This window comes from Protopterus annectens, chromosome 7.part0 (assembly GCF_019279795.1).
Source record: "Protopterus annectens isolate FY-2018-M chromosome 7.part0, PAN1.0, whole genome shotgun sequence".
NCBI classification, from domain to species: Eukaryota; Metazoa; Chordata; order Ceratodontiformes; family Protopteridae; genus Protopterus; species Protopterus annectens.
Window position 1 is genome coordinate 500,088,653 of NC_056739.1, and position 26,485 is coordinate 500,115,137.

General features: G+C 35.4%; 1 long non-coding RNA gene across 3 annotated transcripts in view; it reads right to left on the reverse strand.

Moving 5' to 3' along the window:
- The window catches only part of LOC122806569, a 204,074-nt gene that overhangs the window by 238 nt on the left and 177,351 nt on the right, over positions 1-26,485 (reverse strand). For 2 of the 3 annotated variants that reach the window (XR_006365523.1, XR_006365521.1), the window contains 2 exons: positions 1,592-1,707; positions 2-1,235 (listed from right to left, as the gene is read on the reverse strand). This is a non-coding gene — a long non-coding RNA (uncharacterized LOC122806569). Of the gene's footprint in view, position 1; positions 1,236-1,591; positions 1,708-26,485 lie in introns of those variants that run through there. The other variant, XR_006365522.1, reaches the window with a different exon arrangement.

Below are 26,485 nucleotides of genomic sequence, written 5' to 3' on the forward strand. Positions count from 1 at the left end.
AAAAAAAACGCTAACATATAATATTGACTTATGCAATAGTGCAAGTAACAGGTTATCAGCATTTTTGTATTATTACGTTTGACTGTAAAGGGATAGCATATCATATGTTTTTACAAGATCAGGTGACAGTGGAAAAAGGGACTTGGACAACAGCTGTGCAATCTTATTTATTTATTTTGAATTTGTTAACTGGGGTAAAGCAATGATCCCATTAGCCTATTTCAGTCTCAAACCTGGGGATAAATGCAATCAATACATAACATTATACATAAAGAGAAAGACAAAATGCAATACTTACATGTCTTATATACAAAGTGAATATAAGAGTTGACTAGAGGGGATGCGGATAATAGATACAATGCGTTATATACAGATTAACTGAAAAAACATTATGTACATGCATTATATACAGAGATGCTATCAGAGCTGGCATGATGAAAAAATCACTATGAAGAGTGGTATCACAGCAAGCTATGTAGCTGGTAGAAGAGCAGGAAGGGTTATGTTATATGGGAATGCAGAGAGAGCAGTTGTCATTTCTTAGAGTCTTGTAATGTGCTTTTATTTCTAATCAGAGAATGGGGTAAGAAGAATGATGTTTAAGAAAAGGAGGGAGAGATTCCAACAAATTGGGACCAAGGACTGACGAATAATGGTCTGTGCACTGAAACCTAATTTGGTGGGGATTGGAGAAGAGGACCTGTGGGTTAACATGTTTAAAGCTCTATGGTGGTGCATCACTGAATATAGTCTGGAGGCTAGTGGGAGGAACAGTCTCATTCTTGTTAAGTTTAAATAGTTGAGAGGCAAGTAGAAATCGTGTAGGTAATATATGTGCAGAAGGGTGTGGGAACTGCAAAGGCACTTGCCCATATTTAAAAACAAATCTTCGCTGAATTTGCTGAATTTGATGCAGCACTTCCTTTCTGATGGTGTAAGTTTGATGTACTAAGCTGTACGTCTGTGTAGATAGTAAACCAGAATGTGTTTCAAATGTGGAATGAAATGAGTACCTGGGGGGGTCATGTTAACTTAGAAAGAACATGCAAACACACAGGATGGAGCCACAACCACAGAGCTGTGAGGCAGGGTTTTAATGCTGTTACATCTGTTGATACTCTTGATTTACCTCATGTTTTTAGTGGTGTCTTAAGGTTTGGTGTTCAGTTGTACTCCTCTAGAGTTTATATCTCAGGGCCACTGCTGCAAATGGGCTAGCCTGGACAGATTTTTTTCTGGAAACCAAAAGACAAAGTAAAATATGCTTATGGATGTCACTCTCTGTCAAGCTGTTAAAATAACATAAACATAAAACGAAATGTTTGATACTACTTTGTGGTTTGGAATGACAGTGGGTAAAATAATGATGTGGCAAAGTGGAGATATGAAACCTTACAGCAAGTATCAGTGTGTTGTGAGACCAGTGCCACATGTGTAAATATTTTCCTGTTTAGCACATATTCATTTAGTCAACAGTTATAAATTGAAAAAAAACAATGATTTCCTGACATAAAGCTGCAGCTTTTTATAAATCATTATAAACACAATACAAAAATGATTATGTATTCCTATCGATGTTCACTGTACTGACCCATTCCTATTGTAATCTTGTGCAGATTTTCTTTCACTAACAGCAGCATTGTGATACAGGAGTTGTATGGGTCAGAATCTGGTGCAAGTCTTTTACAGGATACTGAGTTCTGCAGCCTGAAAAAATAAAAGATGTCATCTGCATTATTTAAATGTACTGTTCCATTTTTCCCCAATAAAAATCACAAGAAATTGAATAACAAAATAAAACGTGTTTAATTCTTTGGAAAATACAAACTATGATGTCTACTTCAATATCAGGTGTTAGAAAGTATGTAGAATTATTTTAATTCTTTTCCTTCATTCTTGAGACAAAGTTGAGAGGTATGCCTTGTGCTGGATTATGGGTCTCATGGGCCTGAAGTTGAAAATTACAAGGGACATAGTTATTTGGTGTGATTACAGGACAGGATTTCAGACCAAACTGAATACAAGTAGCAGGGTCTATTTCAGACGTGGGCCTGAAGCTGCACTCTATCAGCCTCCTTGTTAATCTATGTCTGGGTGCACCATCATTACATGTTGCTAGAAAATTTGTTAAAACATGCCTTCACTACAGCTGAGAATGCATGCATCAGCTGGCCTAATCAGGGTAAATGAGATGAGAGCAATGCTGAAACAAAGAGACCAGGTCATGGCATAAAAAGGCAAAATAAGGGAACAGTTAAACTTAGCACTTCCATATTATGGTGAATTCTACTACCACATGCCCCGTATGATTTTTTAAATACAGCTCTAAAGCTCTTATGAAACTGAAAAGTGCATCTATGATACATTTCTGGCTGGAGTCCAGCAACAAGCTTAGATCATAATTTGATTACAAAAGTTTATGCCATAACTTTCTAAGAGAAACACAGCATGAAACCCAGTGCTGTCAGCAGTGCCATGCATGTTTAGAATGTTTGTAATAATTCCAAAAGCAGAAATAACGAGTTCTTTGTTGATTCAGTGCTATTTCATTTTATTAACATTTTATGAACCAGTGAGTGGCAGGGTTAGACAAAACGGAGGAAAAGGACAGCAGAAGTGCTTCAGCTGGTGAAACAGATTTCAAACACAAATATAGTCTCTTTCTCTTTTTAAAGCAAGCTACTAGAATGCATAAACAGTTTGATTCTAAGGTGAGGTAACTGAAATTGTCAAGGGAATTGTGAGTTTGCAACCACAAACAATTTCTTATTACTAAACGAAAACAATGATACATTCTACACATCTAATGAGTACTTACATTTTTACATAAAAGAAAACATATCATTTGAAAATATGAATCTACTACTACTACTACTAATTCTATACATGGTTCACCTATGAGCAGCCGTTGATGCCATTTTTGTCTCAACATTTGCTGAAACATAATTTTGAAACTAGTGAGTTGAAAAACAATTGTTTTGCAGGGGGCAAGTGCCCTTCCATCCTCCAATGTGGGAGCAAGCCCCCCCCTTCACCCAAAATTATATTTATATACAGCTCCTTGGTTGCACCAAAGTAGAGAATAAGGGACAAAAAAACAGAAAAGTGTACTGCCTATTGACACAAAACAATGCACAGTGATGAAACTTACAGTGACATAACATCTTCGCAATGAATATGCTCGACAGCAGAGTCAGTGGTAGGTATGCCTCTTTGCAGACATTGCTTAACTCTATACAGTATGACATATCATACAGTGCAAAGATTTGACTACGTTTTGACCCAGTTGTTGCTGCTACTATTTTATATTATATGCTTGAAATGCCTCATTGGGAATGCCTTTAGCTTAACATTGTATGACAGCTACTCTGCTTTCATTAGACTGCTTTTTTTCAGCCATGCTGTCTCCTGACAGCCTCTTCTCCTACTAAAGAGAGGCAAGCAGACTTAGGCTTTGTCATTCGTCTCATCCCCAAAGCCAGCACCATCAGGCACCGGAGGTGCTAGCCGAATTTGGGTTGCCTGGGTCATACTCAGGGCTTTAAAGTTTACACCAATACAACTGGCTATAAATTGTATTTATATTGTTAACTCTTTGCTGTACATCTGCTGACCTGTCACTTCATGGAGTACATTATTACTGTTTAGTCAGCTGTTATGCCATTGATTTTATATGTTTACTGTAAGGAACTTTTCTCCATGTACCTCCAATGAAAATGTGCCCTGTACAAATAACCACATTTTTGTTAATGTTTGCTTTTCACTGAAATCTTGTACTGCAGGTAAGGACCTGCTCTGATCAAAGGTTAAAGTGAACAGGCAAAGTTTTCATCATTATAATTTTCACCCGCTGCTCGAGTTCCCCTCCCAGCAAAGTCCCCCTACATCCCTGACAACCTCTCACCATCTGATAACTTCAGCTTTCAAATCTTACTTTAAGTCCCCTTCATTTTCAGGCATTTAAAATTAATTACTTGCTAAACTTCCAGAGCAGGACCTTCCTCAATATAGTCTCTCCTTTTATTCTTAAACCGTTGACTCTGATTTTTCTCTCTCTTTTTATTGCGATTATCCATTCCATTCCATGAAATTAGTAATCATTGAACTATCTAAGCTTCTAGACTCTCCCCACCCAATGCCTACTATCCAATTTTCATTTTCAGCACCTTGCTAAATTTCCATCCTCGAGTCTACCCAGTCACTGATAGCATTCTGTCTAACAGGTGGAAACAGACAGCAAACATATGCTTTATACCTTGCCTTTGATATGTACTTAATTATTTCATCCTCCTAAACTAGCTTGGATTAAGTAGGTTGAAAAATAATCCACTTAAATGGTTTCACAGGTATTTCAAGAGTAGAAGTATCTCCGTTTTGTTGGCTCTATCATTTTGATTCTACATTCCTCACATCTGGAGTGCAATCGGGAGGAGTCTTTGGTCTCATGTATTTAATTTTTGGCCATCTCTTACATACCACTAAGCCCATTCTTTTCACTTCTAACCCAGTTATTCTCCTACTGGTTAGCTGTTGTCATTTTATCTGTTTCTGAAGAGTTAGTCTAAGGCAAGACATTGACCTTGTGTGGTTTGGATTTTTTTTTTCCTACTGACAGTCCCACCTTGGAGTGAAGCATGCAGTGATGACCACATGCTTCCATTAATGTGCTGTTAAGACAATGTGGTCCATCCCTAACAGTGTGACTAATCAGATCATGTAGCCATGGCAACACCCTTCAGTATTTGCTAGACTCCTCCCCCTAAAGAAGGAGAAGTAGAATTAGCCACTCATTCTCCTTCCCTTTCCCCTATGCAGCTCTTCCAGTGGCCATGGCTGCTCCTTTACCCACATCAACTAGTTGTAGTTATATGGCTTTATTCATTTGCATCATGAAGATTATTTTTTCTTGCCCTCTTTATTAACCTTCTATACTTAGATTGTAATCCTCAGACATAAACAGGGGTCTACTACAGGTGTTTGCATGTTATTATCTCATGACACACCTACCTGTTGCTATTTGATACAAAAAGCAAGTGCTCAAACTCCAAGTAGCTCAATCTCATGTTTCTATGTAGCCCTCCAGACACCCAACCCTTTAAAACTATATAGCCTTACCAGAACTTAAACTCTAATCCTAGAACTGCCACCCAGTTTTCAACACACATCCTTGCTCCCTTACCCTAAACTTCCACTCCCTCTCCCTAACCCTAAAGTCACTGATTTCTCCCTAAACCTAAAACACCAACCTCACTCACTAAACCTAAATTCCTTGATTACTCCCTAAACCTAAAACTCCCTTTCCACTTCCATAGCCTCTCATCTCCCTCTTCTGTTCTCTAAGCATAACCCCCCTCCCTCCCTTCTCGCAGCTGCTTGCCTGAACCCATATTTGAGTTCATGTGTGAACAGCAGCCTGCAGAAGCGACAAGGCTCAAATCCCTTGGTTAGAGGCAATGTTTTGGGGCACTTGGGATTCAAATGCCTCTAATGTTTCCCATATACAGCTGTGTATCTCTTTTCAATATTACATTTCTTACTGATTTCACATTCTGTGATAGCAATTTTTTTCATCAAGTGCAAAGCTGAAATATTTTATTAGTACAACAGCAACAATATTTCAATGCTATTCAGATTAATTTAATAATTTTCATTCCTTTTAATTGTCTGAGTATCTACCTCAGTCTTTCAAACCTCTAATACTTGGACGGGTCTATTTTCTACACTTCTGATACTAACATACTAGGAACCTCTTCTGACAGAAAGATACTCAACAATCTGCCTTGATCCTCTGAAATTGAATGGATTATAAGCTTCTTCTCATTTTATCTGGAATATTCTCTTGAAGCATATCTTTGGACGTCACACAGGTTACCTCTCTAATTATCTCAGATGGCAGTTAGGCATCGCACACACAGTTTCTCTCTTCAGTACTGTCTCTGTCCAAATTAGTTGTCTTGAACAAATGTCTCTGACTGAAACTCATTAACTTTCCACCCCCAGTAAGAACAGCAAAAAATACACATATGGCTGCTTCTCTGAAGAACCCTATTCTAATTTGACACTGTTATCTTGTTTTAAAAAGACATGTATCTTTGCACAATGAATAAAGTATTTTGCATAGATTAATTTGGGCATTAATTAGGACATAAATATAGGACTTGTACTGTTCTATGAACAATCCATGAGTATCTCAGCCTACAGTTTAGGATCATAACAGCATAGGAAGGTTAGCGCTATGAAATCTTGTGACCATTATGACTCAATATTTCCCACCCTAGACTCTACTTCCCACCTCAACGAGGGCTAGGCCTATGAAGCCTGAGAAGAAATTATGAATGCCTATTCAATTACTCAAGTCATGTATGAAGGAAGATTGTGTATCCCACTGCTTTATCATTTATTATCTCTTTCAAAGGTGAGGGAAATATTGGGTACTGGATCTGTCTTTCCTCCTTTTTTACTGATCTGTTGAAGCAGGTATATATCCCCCCGCTATTAATGACCATTTTTTTTAACTTCTGTTTTTAGACATAAAGCTAATCTATTATACTGATGGTTTTAAAGATTTCCTATGAACTGGCTTATTAGGATTTTTATGTACATTTTATTAATTTTAACACTTTTTAGGTGTTTTGCAATATACAACATATTACATATACTTATTTGTGTATTAGTTTTTTATTGATATATTACTAAATATTTATTAATTGTTCCTAACTGGATAATTAAATAATTACGATGTTATTTAGTTTTTATTATTTAAGAATGCTTTTAACTGTTCATTGCCTATTTCTGAAGAAGTCCTGCTTTATATTTGTTTTGGATGAAAAGCACCTTATATCGGAATTTCTTGGGCTTAAAATAAACTTTTTTTAATTTACTATCGACATCTATGTGACTTATTGGGTACAGACTTCCCTTTTGGAGTCGGGGCTCAGTGTCCTTTTGGTAGAGTGCAAGTTTTTCTTTTTCATTGTTTGCCTTCATTTCTCCTATCTCTGTTACTTTATCAATTCCATTGATTCTGTTTGAGAACACTGGTGCTAGCTGTGACTGTCCACTACAGGTCATCACATTCATCCAAGCTCCTTTGGAATATATACAACATTTTAAATATCTATCTTCTGCTAAGTACCCTGAGAAGCTTGATCCTTTTTTGTACGTATAATCCATTAGTTTAAAACTTAGCCATATAATCTATAGGCTCAAGCTTACCATTTAATGACAAATCAGATGAATAAACACTATCAGAGGGAAAACACCATGTCTTATCTGTGTTTTCATTGCATGCAAGTCCATACTGATATGCTATTTTTTCGGTGCAGCATTGCTACAATTCTCAGACTCCCTAGAATACAAATTGTAATTCAGAGAAATCAACATCTTCCCATTTAACTATCAATGTAGGTCTTTAAGAATAACGCAGGAACAGGAAACAATATGGACACATATTTTTCAGCCATCAAATGAGTTTGAAATTATGTTCTGTTACTGAAAAAGATCTAAAGAATTACAAAATGTTCTAATATATAATTCCTCCCTGTGTACTTTCTGTAATGTCAAGTTTCCTTCATAAGCTAGGGTCAGACTGTACTGAATTAATATGTGGAAATGTAAACTAAACTGGAAGTGTGTGCTATTTTAAACTAGCATCAAAAAGGCCCATGTAAAAGGGAATCTTCACTGTAATACTTTAAACCTCCTTTGAATGAAGTCAAGCAAATAACCCCTTAAGAGCATGTAACTGTTTCAGTTTCATGGCTTCTAAATACCCACTGACATTTTCATTTTTAGAAACTTGCATTGATGCATTCAAACCAAGCCAATAAAGCCAAACTCTGTTAGCTGTAGACATGGAAGATTTTACCCTTTTTATTAGCTTGTTACTACATCATAAGTGGAAAGTTTGAAAACACTCAGACTTTAACAAAACCTTATGTATATTACATTAGGGTGACTGCAGAATTTCCCATACCATGCAGCTGAAACACGTGTATGTCCTTAAAGGGTCATTTCCATATTTCCCATGGACCTCCTTCAAAGTAAAGTTTCTGGTTTACCTGGGACTTTTTGATGATTTTGCTGATGAACTGATTTTGAGTAACATTTTTACTCATTGCTTTGCATTTTAAAGTAGTAGTTTTGTGTGCCTGCCACCATCATTAATTAGGTAAACTAGCTTCCACCCTCTTAACTCCTCTTCCACCTTCTAAAGTTTGACAGGAGTGGGGATTAAGAATGTACAAGCCCCACCCACTAACAATCAGTAATGAGTAGAATGCAAGGAAGTTTCTGAGACAGGTGAAGGTATTCACACTTATGCAAATCACTTTGTGTGATCCACTGCCTGCTAAAAGTAAATACTGCCCTATGGACCATTGTCAGATTTTATCATACCTGAAAGAGCAAGCCTTGAGAAACGCAACCTTTTCTATAATGACACAAGATCAGTAGACGCATTCTTGATAATGAAATAAATCCCACTCTTTTTTACATTATAGTCTTTCTTGAATTAATATAAAATTCTCTGTTCTCTTGTGTTATTACTGCAATAATCATAACACACAGCACAATTTAAATCTTTGCACTTGTCTACAGCACCAGTGGTGGCCACTACTAGACATCACAAGTTCTTTCTTTACATTTTACAGTTCCAAAGTGTGGTTTCACTTAGTCCTGCTAACATTTCTTTCCTTAGTTGATTAGGCATAATAAGTTTGTATCATTTAATATCATTTACCATCAATCCTTTTATGAAAAAAAAATTGAATGAACAATATGGCTATATTTTTTCCATCACAGCAAATTTCTGTTCTGACCATTCTCTTTGTGCCACTTGTTAAAGTATTTGCATTTCTGTATTACTCACAGTACAATGCTGAAATTATTTAACTGATTATCCTCTGGAGGAGGCACTTGCATTACTCTGACTTCTCATTGCATGGTTTAAACCCTTGGGATATAAGATGCGACTCCTATATCTAATGTTGTTTATTTTAATTCTAGACTTACTTTTGCTCAGCTTGAGGCTATTTCTTCTAAAACTCTTCAGTAAATCTAAGTTTTACACCATTTTTTTTAATTTTGACTTCATATCAGTATGCGGTCAGTTCAGTTAACATCTCCATTGTGCTTCAAAATTATCAGTACAACAGCATTTTGAAATACTTCACGTGTTGATGATATAAGAGAAGGAAGCATGAAAAATATGAATTTAAAGTAAACAGGCTGGAACTTTCTTCATCAAGGTTAGTTTGCCCAAATCCCGATTAACAATGAGCATTGAGAGAGGCAGCTTGCTGAAGCATTGAACCATGTTGCCAGTGAATGCTCAAACTTGCCATTAGATGAACAGTGGAAATAGGGTCTATATTACATAAACAAAAATCCAAAAGCAGGAATGACTTAAAGGTAAAAAATGCAGGACGTCGAACATGCACCCCCCCCACTAAATATATATATATATATATATATATATATATATATATATATATATATATATATATATATATATATATATATATATATACCAATGCCAAGATTGCTTTGTGGACAGTTTGTGGATGACTGTTTTTTAATTTGGAAAGGGAATGAACAGAACTTACTAAGTTTCATGGACTACTTGAATGGCGCTACAGAATATTTTTAATTTAAAATGAATTATTCGAATAGCACAATTGTTTATTTGGATGTGCAGATATGTAAGAATATGGCTTTGTTAAAAACAAGTCTACACAGAAAGGAGTCTCGGGTGAAGAGATTTACACACATAAAAAGTATGCATGCTCACCAGGTTTTTAAGGGTATAGTGAGGGGACAATTCACAAGAGTAAGTAGGTTGAATACTGATGAAGTTAGATGCAAGGACCAAATGGAAGAAATGGCCAATGAATTTAAGTATAGAGAGTATAGTGATAAATTAATTATGGAAAGTATGAGCTACATTATGTTTAAAATGATGCAGATAGCTTGCCCTTACTTCAGTGAAAAAAATGATATTGATTTATCAACCAATGGAGGTTTACAAAAAGCAACTACTGTTTGATATGTCACACCCCATAATCTTAGAACAAAAGAAGTAGAAAAAATTATAAGAAAAAATTGGAGAATTCTTATGTCTATGCCAGAACTTATAACTATATAGTGTGATAAACCCAGATTAATGTATAGAACTGTATGAACCTAAGAAGAAAATTATATTATAAAGATTTTAATGTTAAAAGTACTGGCAAAATAATAGGTAAATGTTTAACATTGCCCTGTCATAATTGCAGTTGCTCTAAGAATATTAATGGTCTAGCGGAATTTCAACATCCAATAACAAAGAGATTATACAAGTTTAAATGTCAGGCGACTTGCAATACTACATCAATATTGTATTTAGGGACCTGTTCAAAATGTGAGTGTTTCTACGTGGGGTAATGTAATTGTAGGCTGAGAGATCAAATTATAGAGCATAAATCAGATATTCAAAGGAATATAAAGAGTAATGCTTTAGCAAAACATATTTTGGATACAGACATAACTCTTGATTTTAGATGCCAACAATAGATTGGAAATAGCAGAATATAAATGGATTATCAGATTAGAAACTAATGTTTTTCTGGTGTTAAATAATACATTAACAACAAAACCAATTTTAGCTAAGAAACAAATGCAGTATTGATATAATGAATTTGAAATGTTTTTTTTTCTTTTAGAATGACAAGTGATTAAATGACAAGTGAAATTTTATTATGTGTTTTAATTTGTGATTAGTTGACTAATTTTATTGGATGGCTGTGTCATGTGTTCAGTTTGATTTAATATAAATGAAATTGTTGTTTTACTGAAGGTTAAACACTGATGAAAGGTGATGAAAGGTGATTCCTGAAAGTTCTGTTGTTGTTTAATAAACTAATCATTTCTACTTTTTGTGTAGTTAACTGCAGTTAATTCATTCTTTCAACTTTGTGCAGTCACAGAGACATGATTCAAGGCTGCAGACAGCACCCCAACTATGCAAGGCTACAATGCCTTCCACATGTTCAGACTTCAAAACGAGCAGGAAACAGCCAAAAGTGGTGTATCCATCTTCATTAAAAACAAATACACCTCAAGACTGGTCAAACAGTACGACTCCCTAGAACTACTCCAAATACAACTAATTGTAGGTAAAACCCCCTTCCATATCATTGTTAGCGATAGGTCCCCTACCATGAACCACGAAAACCACTTTTCTTACCTGGACCTACTTGAGTCACTCACTATACAGCCAAACACCTTGGTTATGGATGATTTCAACTATCCTTCCATCAGCTGGGAGTCATATATTAGCACAAACTCGCTCACCCTAAGGTTCCTGGATTTTGTTAATTCAGATGCTCTGGAACAGTTGGTCTGCATCTCACAAGGGGCTCAAATGTTCCAGATCTAGTACTCACCAACATAGGGGGTCTCTGCACTACCCCCTGTGTGTTGTCCTCCCTGGAAAGGTCTGATCATAAATCAGTCTCATTCAAAGTAACAAGAGCAAAAAGAATGAAAAATTTCTCCAAAGCAAACTATAGCCTCCTAAACAATGGCATAGATAGTTTCAAACCACCTGCTACCACTGTCAACAATGACTCCTATACAGAGGTGTACACAAATGCCCTGTATACGCACCTATACAAATGTATAGACTCGGCTGTACCTGAATGGATCAAAACAAGGTCCTGACAAAAAAAAAAGGCCACCCTGGTGGGCACTAAGCATAAATATACAACAAGAGGAAGAAACTAATTCCTAACAATGAGAGGATACTAACTCAACAAAGGAAGGACACCATCCACAGCTTGAACAAGCAAATTAAATATCTTGTAAAGTCCTCTAAAGTCAGTTGAGATGCTAAACTATCATCCTGGCTAAGGATAATCACAAGGCTTATTTAACTATGTCAAAAATCTAAAAGGGAAGACCAAACTTTGTGACGACCTAGTAGTGGATGGTACCACTCATATTGACCCTGAGGACATCGCCAACTTGCTAGCAGACAGATTTGGTGCAAACCTCATCCCCCCTGTCCCCACCAGACATACCCCAAAGTATACCTGTCACCAGTCATCTACCTAGTATCTCCAAAGAGTAGGTCATAACTGCACTCTCCACTGCCAAGAACACAGCCTCTGTGGGATCGGATAACATCCCAGACTGTCCACTAAATGGTCTAAAACAGGACCTAACAGAACCACTTGACACTCTCTTCAACCATAGTCTAATTACTGGCTTTGTCTCAGCAGAGTGGAAAACAGCAACAGTAATTCCCTTACACAAAGAGAGTTTGTAAACTGACCCTGGGAACTATAGATCCATAAGCCTAGCCAGCCTTATCTGAAAGGCCATGGAGAGAATCATCATAAACCTTATCAACAAAGACATAGGTGACCTTCAGACTCTTGACCCAGCCCAATTTGACTTTGTTAAGGGTAGATCATGCTTATTAAACCTGGTGGACTTCTTTGAGAATGCAAAAAAAATAAAAAAGGAGCGTAACACCATTGACATAAAACTGGAACTTCTTTGAGAAGGTCACGAATGTTGTGGATGAAGGCAAAACAGTACATACAGCCTATTTTGACTTAGCCAAGGCTTTTGACACAATCCCGCAGTCAGGCATCATTGAGAAAAACACCCAACTGGGAATTAACTAATATGTCATTAGATGGGTAGCCAACTGTCTCACCGACAGAATGCATACAGTCAAAGGTGGGGATTCCACCTCTACCAGCAGACCAGTTACCAGTGGTGTACCACAAGGATCTGTGCTGGGCCCCATACTGTTAGGAATCGATTTCTCAGAAGACGAGGCAAACATAGATGGCCTGTGGTTTGCCAAGTTCGCCCATGACTGCAAACTGGGTGCAATCATTGAGTCCCCCAATGATGTTGATATACTACAAAAAGGGCTTACACAGACAAATGATTGCTGCCAAAGCCACGGACTTAAAACTAAATGCAAAAAAATGCATTATCATCCCTTCTGGCAAAGGGCAAGTCCTTGCAAATTACAATGTTAACAGTACCCCCTTAGCTCAAACCCTGTGGTGAGAGATTTGGGAACACAGGTTGATAGCAACCTTAACTTCAATCACCATGTGTCCACAGTGGTAAGGAAGGCCTTCTATATTGCACATCTCTTAAGTAAGGGGATCACATCCAGAGTTAAGATGTACTCATCCCTCATCAGACCACTAATAGAGTACAGCACTCCCTTCTGTATGTATCTTACCAGACACCTGCAGTAGCTAGAGAGACCTCAGTTCCTCACCAAGAAAATTCAGGTCCTTCAAAACATAACCTACATGGACAGACTGTGGGCCTTGTCACTGTACTCTGTATCATATAGGCTGCTGAGAGGTGACTTGTGGCTGGCCTACAGAGCAGTCTCAGACACTGCTCTAATGCTAATGGAAATGGTGCGCATCCACAAGTCAAATGGGATAATATTCACTTGCTCTAAGGATCTTAACCTAGCCTGCAACATTAACTGGAGAAGCTGGAGAGACAGATATGTCTGCCAGAGATTACCACTCCTCTGGAACAAACTCCCAGTTTATGTAAAACAGAGTTCCTCAATGACCCTATTTAAGCGTAACTTAGACAACTGGATGGGATACCATAAATTTACCCTGGAGGTGTCACCTATGTCCCTCGTGGATAAGGACAGTTGGTGCTGATCATAGACTTGTGCTGCAAATATAGACCATACATCTTATTCAGTAAGGGAACAAGGGTATAACATGTCTAGGCTTATAAAGGCCATAGGGCCAGCAGCCTAGTAACCTCCAATGAGCAAGCCCATTCTAAATGCTACACTTAATCATATGAGCTAGTATTTTCATGATGTAAAAAATGAGCAAACATCATTGATAAAGAAGTGAATGCATACCTGGAAAAACTCCCCTTTGGGCTGAATATAAAACTTCCCACTATATTTACCATTTATTTACTAATTTTTTGATCAGGTAGGAAGACTGGTAGATAACGCAGGCTAAAGGCAAGGTAAGCATTTAAACTACATAGTCATTGTACAGAGATTACGTTTTTCAAGATACTGTCCTGAGAATACAACTACTACGTATCCACAGTTTTGCAGAAATAACATAACATTTGGGACAACATTAGCAGTTTAAACAACTCATAAGATAAACAATTAGATTGCTTTTTGTTGATTTAGTTGGAACCTTCTACATTATTTGGTAGCAGCTTGATTTATACAAGAAAACAAGGATCGGCAAATTGCAAGATTACATATCTACAGACCAAGGTCACGGCCATGTTGTTTGATACCGGGTACCTCTGGCTTGACACTGCTCTGTCTTTTTCTCTCCAATGTGATATTGTAAGTGTCAAAACTAATGCTTTGTTATATGTGTCAATTCTGTCAAAAATTAAATTTCTTATTCTGGTAGATGTAAAATAGTAAAATAAAAACTCCTTCCACAAACTGAGTAATGTGTCTGGGTTGTAAAAGCTGCAATTACCACAAAGTCAGCATCATTGCACCACCTTCCTACAGCAAGTACGCTTCTTGTAGATGCTGAGGCCCATTATTTCCTCTGTTCTTTAATCTCTGAACTTCTTCTAAACTTCTGCCTTATCCTAACTATACTCTGCAGACTTCTCAACCCACAAACTCACGCTTATCTTTCCCCCTGTACTGTAACTCACTCTTCTCTCTCTACTAGTCTTAAAAAAAATAAATAAATCATAATAAATGTGTTAAGTTCCTCCACCTAAACTGTTGAACTCCCTACATACCTCTCAACCTAATATAAAAGCAAAGAAAGTGGAGGAACCAAAAGTGTCCAAAAATAAAAATGTATAAATAGAAAAAAGACACTTCAGCTGGAGAAAAAAAACACTTTAATACAAATAAAAATTAAAAAAAAGGTAAGTGCTTTCAAGGTAACCCTCTTCTTCAGACCTAAATACAAACTGATAACAATCCTGGATTTAAATACAAGCACTGGCCAATAAAAACAAGGCTTAGGAATGCATCATAAAAAATTAATTGGGAGAATGGCCTAATGGTTAAGGTGTTTGCCTTACAAACACAAGGTACAGGGTTTGAATCTCACAGGGGATAATTGGCTATGCTTAAAATGGCTAGCAAGGGCAGTTAGCCTAGTATTAATCTCTGAAGTGTGGGAGGTTGGGTGTGGGAAGTTGGCATGATGGTTAAGGTGCTTACCTTAGAAACACAAGGTGCAGGGTTTGATTCTGACATGGGGCAATTGGCTAGGCTTAAAATGGCCCATAAGGGCAGTTAGCCTAGTACTAACCTATGAACCTATAATTAATTAATGTGATAAACATCTTCTCTTCAAAAGAGGTTTTAAAGACACAATGCTATTGAGGCCAGGTGGAAAATATGCCTTGAAATCCACAATCCATCTTAATTCAACATATTCTGTTTCATTTTAATGTCCCCTTCACGCAAACTGACATTCACTTTCTGCAAAACTAAAAATTTAAAATTATGCTGTGTATCATAATCAATTACATGCTTAGCTAGTGCATTCATGCATTTGCTGTTATGTATGTCATTGAGATGTTCCAAAATTCTTTCTTTTAACATGCGATTAGTCTTGCCTGTGTAAAATGCACTACATAAATACACTTTGCTAAATAAACAATGTTTCTTGTGGAACAATCAGCATAAAAAGAAAACTCTATAGGCTTATCATTTAGTGGATGTCTGACCATCCAAGCAGACCATATATAGGCACAAGCTTTACAGGTTCTACAGGGGTGGGTACCTCTACGCTGTGAGTTAAACCTCTCACATATATTATGATGCTTGTAACATAACCTTTGTTTCAAGTTTCTATTATTCTTGAAGCTAAAGCTCGGATTAGTTCCCAGTGCCTGGCTAATACTTGGATCAATCAACAAAATAGGCCAATTCTTTTTAACAATATCACATACTATATTGACATTGTTAGAATAAGTCAAACACAACCTATTCACAGGTTGATTAACTTTCCTTCCTGCACTTTGTACTTCAACTCGACAGCTATCAGAAAAATAGGGCTTGTTTTACAGATATCGGAGGAATTAACCTCCTCTGTTGCACTATCTATATCAAACTTCTTGTATCCTCTATCTAGGAGATCTGATGTAAGGCCCTGGACTGCAGCAGTGTTGTCAGCCCTATCATTGTGAAGTCTCTTACAGTGTAGCACTTGATTCTTGACTACATTTTTCATAATATGCCTGGGATGCATGCTGGACCGATGGAGAATGTTATTCTTCCTACAATCTTTCCTGTGCATTTTAGTGGATACATCTCTTAATATGCTCTTACTAACAAGAACATCCAGAAAGTCCAGTTTTTCTTTTGAAAATTTAAGTGAGAAAGAGAGGTAAGATGTAGTATGGAAGTTAACAAAACTGTCTAAATCTTGCTTATTCCCATGCAAAGTAAAAAAGATGACATCCACAAATCGCTTGTAAAATATAATGTGTTGCTTGAACATCTCAGAGACAAATACCATCTTCTTCTCCCACTGGGCCAGCACAATGTTGGCGTATGTGTTAGCACACGCTGTGCCCATAGCAACTCCTGCTTTCTGAAGGAAGAATTCATTCTCAAATAGAAAAACATTGTTCTCCAATATCAAGTCAAGTAATGCACAAATCATATTCACTTTAATATTAGAAAACTCACTTTCTTTATTTAGAAAGCTTCTAACATTCTCTACTCCCTTTTCATTAGGAATGACCGTAAATAATGAATTCACATCCAAAGTTACAAAAATAACTTCATTGATAGATGCATCCTTAGACCCGGCCCAAAGAAACAGATGCTCCAGAAATTGTTTACTGTCCTTTAGGACAGTAGATGTTTTGTTCAAAACACATCTTAGCTGTTTTTCATCATAGACATAGGTTCTGTAAGCCAGCCCCTTCCTGAAACAATGGGTCTAAATGAGGGATTTAATGGATCTTTGTGCACTTTCGGCAAAATATAAATGACTGGTATGGTAGGATGCTTTACACTAAAGTAGGTGTACAAAGAATAATCAATCTGGTCAGTCATAAGTAGATCATATATATATATAAATTCAGTCTACTGATGATACCATTTACCTGGAATTTTTGTAAGTTTATATATACATTGACATCATGTAGCATTTTGTGCATTCTATCCAAGTAGTCCATTGTATCAAGGACAACTATCACACCTGTATCAAGGACAACTATCCCACCACCCTTGTCAGCTGGTCTAATAGTCAAGTGATCTGCCTTAGTCAAAGTACGCAGGGCTTGATCTTCTCTAGTAGTGAAGTTGTAGAAAGTGCCCTTCATTTTCTCACTAGTTACTCCCCTAAGATCACTCTCACACATCTTAATAAATGCACCCATAGCCGGAGAATTATTAGGAATAAAAAACTTGGTTTTCTAAATTACAAACATTATCAACTACATAAGTATTACCATCATATTTGGTTTTAAGCATTATATTCCTTGCAAAAACATTAAGGTCTAAAACAGTATCCATCAGATTCATATTGTTGGCAGGAACAAAGGAGAGACCCTTATTCAACACTGAAAGTTCTTCAACAGTGAGAGTAACCGAGAATAAATTAAAAACTAAATTGTTTATCTGCGACCTCGTGTATCCGAGGTCTTGTTTTAAGCACCAGGGTTGGACTGTATCCTCCCTCATCGCCTGTGACTCCTGGACCTGCTCATACGTTTGTCCTGCCTTATGTGCAGTGCTTTGTCTAAAAAACCCAGAAGAACGTGTGCCATCATTGTTTACATTATTGCTGTTCATAGAGGAAACACCTTAGGTTTAACCACAGGTTCTGTATGAGTTGAAAAGTTGGCATGTGTAATATTAGATGCCGAAATCATATAATTGTCCAAGGTAGATTTACTTAAACTAACTGTCTGCATAGTAATATGGCCTGAATTCTCATCCACTAGACTATCAGCATCATTAAAACATTCGGCATTAGATAAATCATTGACATATGCTAAACTAGTTTTAAGAGTTGCTGAATTATCGCAATTAAATTGACCAAGTAACCCAGCATTTGTATGCACATTGTTAGGACTAATATTAACTTCATTCATTCCTTCAATAGGAAAAACATCATTCCTATCAATGCTATGCACTGCTGCATTAGCATGAACATCAACATTTCTAGTGCCAAAAACATTATTTACATTACTACTGGACTTATCAGATGTCAAAACAGAGTTATTATCTCCCAACAATCCAATTGCTTTCTCAAAAGAGGGTGAGGACATCGCTCGTTCATTGTCACCATTAGCAGAAATAGCGTTATTTCTGGTGTTAAAATTACCTTCATTCAAATCACTAAAAGCACTATCAGTTTGCGAAACAGTCGCATTTCTCTCTATGAACTTACTGACAGCAGTCTGAGGGGGAGAAGCTATGCCGCAAGCTGGTTTGCTGGTTGTAGAAGAAACAGCATGAGAAATCAAAGCAGTACCGGCCGAGCAAAATGCACGCAGCATATTAGAGTCAGTTACATGAAAATTAGAGAGTGTAGTACCTTGTTTGTAGGTGGTATTAACATCCCCAGCATGAGGCAGATATTCTGCAGCAAGTAGTCCAAAGTTAGGTGGCAGACTGTGTTGTAATGAACTCTTGGAAGCTATGTTGCTAACGTTGTTTTTACGACGATGTTGTTCTCTAGGGGGCATGCAAATACTATTAACACCATTAGAAGCATTTGCATGTTGTCCCACCTCCATGGAGTCAGTGCGGACATCGATTGGTCTATATGTTCTAGGTCACGAAAAAACATTTCCTGCCTGAAAATCGTCAAAGTCCCTTATCTAATGCCGAGTGTTTTAATGATACTGATAGTCTAGTGGATGAGAATTCAGGCCATATTACAATGCAGTCAGTTAGTTTAAGTAAATCTACCTTGGACAATAATATGGTTTCAGCATCTAATATTACACATGCCAACTTTTCAACTAATACAGAACCTGTGGTTAAACCTAAGGTGTTTCCTCTATGAACAGCAATAATGTAAACAATGAAGGCACACTTTCTTCTGGGTTTTTTAGACAAAGCACTGCCCATAAGGCAGGACAAACATATGAGCAGGTCTAGGAGTCACAGGTGATGATGGAGGATACAGTCCAACCCTGGTGCTCAAAACAAGACCTCGGGTACACGAGGTCACAGATAAACAATTTAGTTTTTAATTTATCCTCAGTTACTCTCACTGTTGAAGAACATTCAGTGTTGAATAAGGCTCTCTCCTTTGTTCCTGCCAACAATATGAATCTGATGGATACTGTTTTAGACCTTAATGTTTTTGCAAGGAATATAATGCTTAAAACCAAATATGATGGTAATACTTATGTAGTTGATAATGTTTGTAATTTAAGAAAACCAAGTTTTTTTATTCCTAATAATTCTCTGGCTATGGGTGCATTTATTAAGATGTGTGAGAGTGATCTTAGGGGAGTAACTAGTGAGAAAATGAAGGGCACTTTCTACAACTTGACTACTAGAGAAGATCAAGCCCTGCGTACTTTGACTAAGGCAGATCACTTGACTATTAGACCAGCTGACAAGGGTGGTGGGATAGTTGTCCTTGATAAAGGTGTGATAGTTGTCCTTGATACAATGGACTACTTGGATAGAATGCACAAAATGCTACATGATGTCAATGTATATATAAACTTACAAAAATTCCATGTAAATGGTATCATCAGTAGACTGAATTTATATATATATGATCTACTTATGACTGACCAGATTGATTATTCTTTGTACACCTACTTTAGTGTAAAGCATCCTACCATACCAGTTATGTATAGTTTGCCGAAAGTGCACAAAGATCCATTAAATTCCCCATTTAGACCCATTGTTTCAGGAAGGGGCTGGCTTACAGAACCTATGTCTATCTATGTTGAAAAACAGCTAAGATGTGTTTTGAACAAAATACCTACTGTCCTAAAGGACAGTAAACAATTTCTGGAGCATCTGTTTCTTTGGGACGGGTCTAGACAGGATGCATCTATCAATGAAGTTATTTTTGTAACTCTGGATGTGAATTCATTATTTACGGCCATTCCTAATGAAGAGGGAGTAGAGAATGTTAGAAGCTTTCTAAATAAAGAAAGTGAGTTTTCTAATATTAAAGTGAATATTATTTGTGCATTACTTGATTTGATATTAGAGAACAATGTTTTCCTATTTGAGAATGAATTCTTCCTTCAGAAAGTAAGAGTTGCGGGTGTGGCTAGGATGCTGAACTGATAGCTGCACTTCATTTCAGCTCTCTTACCTCAATACAATTCCTGACAGGAATTTTACAAAATAATATTTAATTTGAAGAAATATTTATTGCTAACTTATTTCTAATAACTCTGAGCATCTATAAGAAAAATGTTATTGTCAGAACTTGAATAATTCCTGTCAAATTAATTACTGGAAAATCAGCACCAATATCAGCTTTACAGCATGAGTCATCTAAGGAATACAGCACAAGACTCTTTTCTCAAAAAAGACCTGCAATCTCTCATTACAAATATACAGGAATTTACAATAAAAATAGACAAGATGGTCAATAAAATAGATACTTTTAAAGAAAAGTGCTCACAACAACGGGAACAGCTTCAAGAAATGTTTACACAGCAGAAAGGACAGATATCACTTATTGAACAATCATCAAGTGACATTGACACTAGAGTCCAAATAGAAGAACAACAAACTGAATTCTTACTTCAACAGAACACATATTTACTAGAAAAGCTTGATGATATGGAAAATCGAACAAGAAGAAATAATATTAGAGTATATGGTCTACCAGAAAAATCTGAAGGGGACAATATGATAAACTTTCTTACCACCTGGATACCAGATGTAACAAAAATACCTGAAACTCTTTCATATGGTATAGAACGGGTGCATAGATCACTAGCAGCTTCTGGAAATGCTTCTTCTCCGGGTAAGAACAAGCCGAGATCTATAATTGTGAGACTTTTTTCTACACAAGATAAAGATCTTATATTAAGAAATGCTTGGGCAAATTCTCCTATCAAATACAATGATTCATTAATAAGATTTGACAATGATTATTCTATAAAGGTGGTTTCAAAAAGAAAAGAATTTCTACCAATAATAAAAACCTCGAAGAAAAAGCAACTGAAAGTCCATCTTTTATTCCCAGCAAGACTGAGAGTTTTTCTACCAAATGGAATAAAAAGCTTTGAAACTGTAGATTCAGCAATAAAATACCTTACCAACAACAACATCCTAACACATGAAAATCTATGGACTGGACAATAAGTACACCGAAGAGAAATGCTGAAGTAAATAATTGGAAAACTGTTGAGCAAACGAAAAAAAAAACTAAAGGACAAATAATCTTACATATGTTATATTCTGTAAAAATCTAAATAATAATACTAACAGCAAAAGAAAAGTTCTGTCTTCAAGTTACACCGAAACAGGTATTGTTTTCTTTTATACTTTAAATGTCAAAATTAGCATACATGTAAATACATTTATCTTAAATCACATCAATATACTAAGCATAATTTAAACATTACTCTATTTTTCATTATTATCCATCTATTATTTTCATATTCTTAATCATAGTAATCAATGCATAATAATGTTCCCAAATAGTTATTTATTTATTTATTTATTTATTTTCTCTTTTTGTGTTTTGTTGTTTTTATTTTTCTCTTCTTTTTATAAAATCTTCATTAACTTATAATACTTTAATCAGTATATGGTTATATTTCTTAATAGGTATAGTAATGGCTGCTATATAACTTATTATCAGTTACATCCCTGACAGCATTACTTTTTAAAAGTTAAGTGTCCCTGTTTGGATAAACGCTAATGCTGGGCGGAAATGTGTTGCTTTTGAAATGAAGTATTTCAGTTTAGATGTATTATAAGACTACTTTAAATAATCTTAAAAGATGTTCTGCCTTTGACCCATATGCACATACTGATAAATTCTAGTGAAAAAATGTGTTTTAAGTGATGTTTTGAGGCTGTGGGTCGGGTGTGTTGTGGCTTCGGACATCCGGAGTTGAGAGATGCTTGTGACTAGCTTAGATATCCTGTTGCCTTTTCTTTTGCAGAGAAATAAGGCATAGCATGTCTAAAATGCAAAATTTGATAGTTGTGAACACTACTCCACAAATTAGAGTGCTCGTGTGCACACTACATGAGTTTGTCACGAAGTAAGGGAAGGGAAAAGAAAAAAGAAAAAACACATACCTTTTCCCGCTTGGTTCTCGAGACAATTTAACAGCCACAAACATCACTAGAAACTCAAGTTACTTATTGCTTGTCGCATTTACTTGTGTACGCCATCCCCTGACTCTTTCTAATTGACGTCTAGTCAGGAAATAGGCTAGGTTCACATTTAAAGATACAGGAACCTAAATTCCTTCTAAGGAAACATAAATAATATAAGAGGTTCATCTAAATATACACATATATATATTTTTGAAGCACTTTTAGCTTATGGCTACTGATGTCTTCTAGCACCTTGATAGGTAAGGACATATATCTGCTTGTCTTTCTGTCAGTTTAGTTTTCCAGACATTTTATCTATCCCTTACTATGTTTTGTACAGCAGAATTTAAAGAGCAGAAATTAATCATCAGCAAATAAAATCACTGTTGTTTTACAAATTCTCTAAAGAAACTAGTAAATGTCAAGCAACTGACAGGTTTATTTTAAGGAAAATTGCCATTTCCCACACTGGTGCTCCTACAAAATACTACTAATGTCCTGCTACCAAAATATGCCCTCAGTGGACAAATGGGATGCAACAAGAAGATTAAATGTACATTTAGCAAATCAAACATTTAAATAACAGTATAATATACTAGATAGAGAAAGTAAAAGCAATAATCATATAAACAACTATAATAAGTAACATAACAACAGTGGATTTAACCCTATGTGTCAATTATACAATATTTATATCCCATATAGGTTTGAACTTTGTCGAAGCATCTGTGTTCTACACACATATTGTATTAAATCTAATTTGAGTAGAAGAGGGAGAGGCTTAGCCCACACACTAATTTATTACTAAATTACCATGCATTGCGAGTATACATTGTGGCAGGTACTCAGCGAGCTATCCATCCTTAGATGGCTCATGCTGTTCCCATTTACTCATCTGAATAATGTCTGCGGCTGTACTCTTCTTATTATATTACCTGGCTGTGGCTTTACCCTTCTTATAATATTACCTGGCTGTGGCTTTACCCTTCTTATAATATTACCTGGCTGTGGCTTCACCGTTCTTATAATATTACCTGGCTTTTTACATTATCAAGAATGACACAATACTAGTGTATGTGGGTATATCATGTTACTGTTAGTGTAAACAAAAATGCTTGACAATGCAACTGTAATTCTCAAACCTTTCTGCAGACAAATGTGTAGCATTGTCTAGCAGTTGAGAGCCTGATTGTTCCTAATCAGCAGACCTGTATTTTCATGTTCCAATATGACTACATGAAAAGACACCAATATTAGTCTGCAAGTTTAGTAAGCAGTAAATTCATCAGGGATTAATTCGAGGGGACACATATTATAGCTAAAGCACGTGACATTTGATAAATGTATCCTCTCAATGATGTGTTCTATCTAGTCATTAATTGTAAAACAACTTTTCTGAGAAATATTGTTGTAATGCCAGTTAATTATTTGAATTAAATATTTCTATATACTGTCATAAAGCAATTACCAGGATAAATAATACTCTTGCAGTGCATGGATCCCCATAGCTATCCTCTGATGTTAGAGGAAAAACAAGCTTCCTAAACACCTTTGTGACATACTAAAGGTATTACCCCATAGTTTAAATACATTTTGTCTATTTACTTCAAAGTGGGTTAGGAATTTTAACCTGTAACATTTTCATATATAATAGTTTAAATCTTAGCAGCTTCCATTATTTTGATATGTTCTCCAGTATACTTTTTAAATACTATAATGAGAAGCTCCGGATGTTTAATTTTAAACTTTTATTCAGTCATAAGATGAAATTACTGGTGTTAAGTAAGCCAAAATTACATCTCCAGCACTTATTGTCAGCAGATAAACACACTGATTAAGTGTCAGTCTAAGCTGTAAGAGTTAATATGTGATATACATAGATGTTTGCTTTGAAAATGTGGTCAACTGCACTGTAGTTTTACCTCTGTACTGTGTCATTTTGATTATACAAAGTCCCTCTGAAAGTTGATAGAAGTGTTAACAACAAAACACTCAATCAAGTAACAATATTATAAGTAGTCTCTTGGATAAGGGAGATGTCTAAATTTTGATCTTGTTGTCTCCAGCCATGGGACTTGTCTTTGAAAAGCTGAAAAATGCAATCAGAAGAACATATTTAATGTCTACTAAAGAAATATTAATATACTTGTACATTGTATTGCATTTCAGTTTATGTTAAACATGAAATATGATGTGGTTTCAGAACTATTCATGTTTTTATTCCAATATGACTTTGCAAATACTAATTTAAACACTGGTTTCGGACTTGAGTAGTCTAAAACATTTGCACAACAATGGTATTGTATTATACAGTAATGTCAGTAAATAGTTTTCAACAGATGTATGAAATATACAGTTATAGATTTTAACATGATGTTTATTAATACCCTAAACTATTTTGAAATGATACTACCTTAATCTAAATATTTGTACCTTTTTGAAACCTGATTAGAAATAAGTATTATTGAATTACAATAAGATGAGTAAAGAATATATGTATATATTTTAGCTGATTAGATTATCTTAATATATTATTCAATTATCTTTATTTAAAAACTAAGAGGATAAGAGAAACTGATCCAAATATTATTTGTGAGGGTAGAAAGTTTGTTTGGTTAGATTCACTAACCAAACAAAGAGGTATATTAGCTCATAGTGATAGGGAATGGTTTTTAAGGTTGAGAATTACAAGTTTGGAAGTTCTTTGTTTTTTTTTATTCTATCACTTTGGTGTCACTCAGAAACATGCAAAAATCATACAAGAAAACCTTTTTGAATTTTGTATCCAAGATGGAACTAAGAATAAACAATATTTACATATACTCACACATAAAACAAACTCAAAACTAGGAAATGAAATGTTTATCCATAAATGTTAATGGTCTAAATAATAGTAATAAAAGGAGAAGCCTATTCAAGTACATAAACTTACATAAACCACAAATAGTCTTTTTACAAGAGACACACTTATTAGATAGAGATATAAACAACTTAAATATTAATAATTACACAGTAGTAATAAACTCTCAATGCAAAACAAAAAAAAGAGGAGTAGCTATACTACTTCGCAACTCAACTATAACACCTAAAATAATTACTACTCATCAAGATACATCAGGTATGTTTTGTCTAACTTCAGAAGAATTAAATAAGAGGATCTATACGTTAGTAAATCTATATTGGATCCCAGGACTAGGATTAAAAACAGTTAAACAGCATTTTGAAGAGATAATTCATTTAACTAAGGGTAGTCTGATATTGGCAGGAGACTTCAACTGTATAATGAATGAAAAAGATACAGATTCTAAATCTAAAAAAAGAAAACAACCTATCTCTAAAGCACTATTAAAATTTATAGGTACATTGTATTTAAAATATATAAATGAATTTGCAGAACCAGACTCACTAATCTTCACATTTTATTCTCATAGATATAAAACTAACTCTAGAATTGATAGAATATATGTTGCCAATGACCTAATAACAAAAATTGACAAAGTCACAATTATAAATTGTCCCTTATCTGATCATAATGCCATAGTCTTTTAGATAGAGCTTACACCATTTTATTCAAATCCCATTACTAGGATACCTCCCTATATCACAAAATTGACAGATTTCAAAGAATTTTATGAAGAAACAATAAAAAACTTTCTAGAAATAAATTACACAGAAGATATTTCAGAAATATATGTCTGGGATTCATTAAAAGCAGTTACATATGGGAAGATATTATCCTGGCACATACATAAAAGGAAGTTATGGAATAAAGATATGCTAGACTTACAAAACAAAGCAGATAAATTGAAACTGGAAATACAAAAGGGTAATGCTATTCAAGTTCAAGAACTTACACAAATCAATAAGAAGTATACAGAATTGCTACATCATAAGATTATGATTAACTTAGAAAAGATAAAAATAAACTCATACTCTACTAATTCAGCACACCTGAGACACTTAACTAATAGAACAAAAAAAATAATTAAATCTAAGCAAATAAAAGAAATATTTATTGCTAATACTAACAAAAGAGTTACGGAACTAAATGATATTTTAGAAGCATTCAGACTCCAATTTAACATTGATAATTCCATAAATACTCAAGATACACCTACTAAGGATATAAAAAATACTTAGAAAATAATATTCATATTAAATTAACACAAGAACAAATAGACATTATAAGCAAACCAATCAATA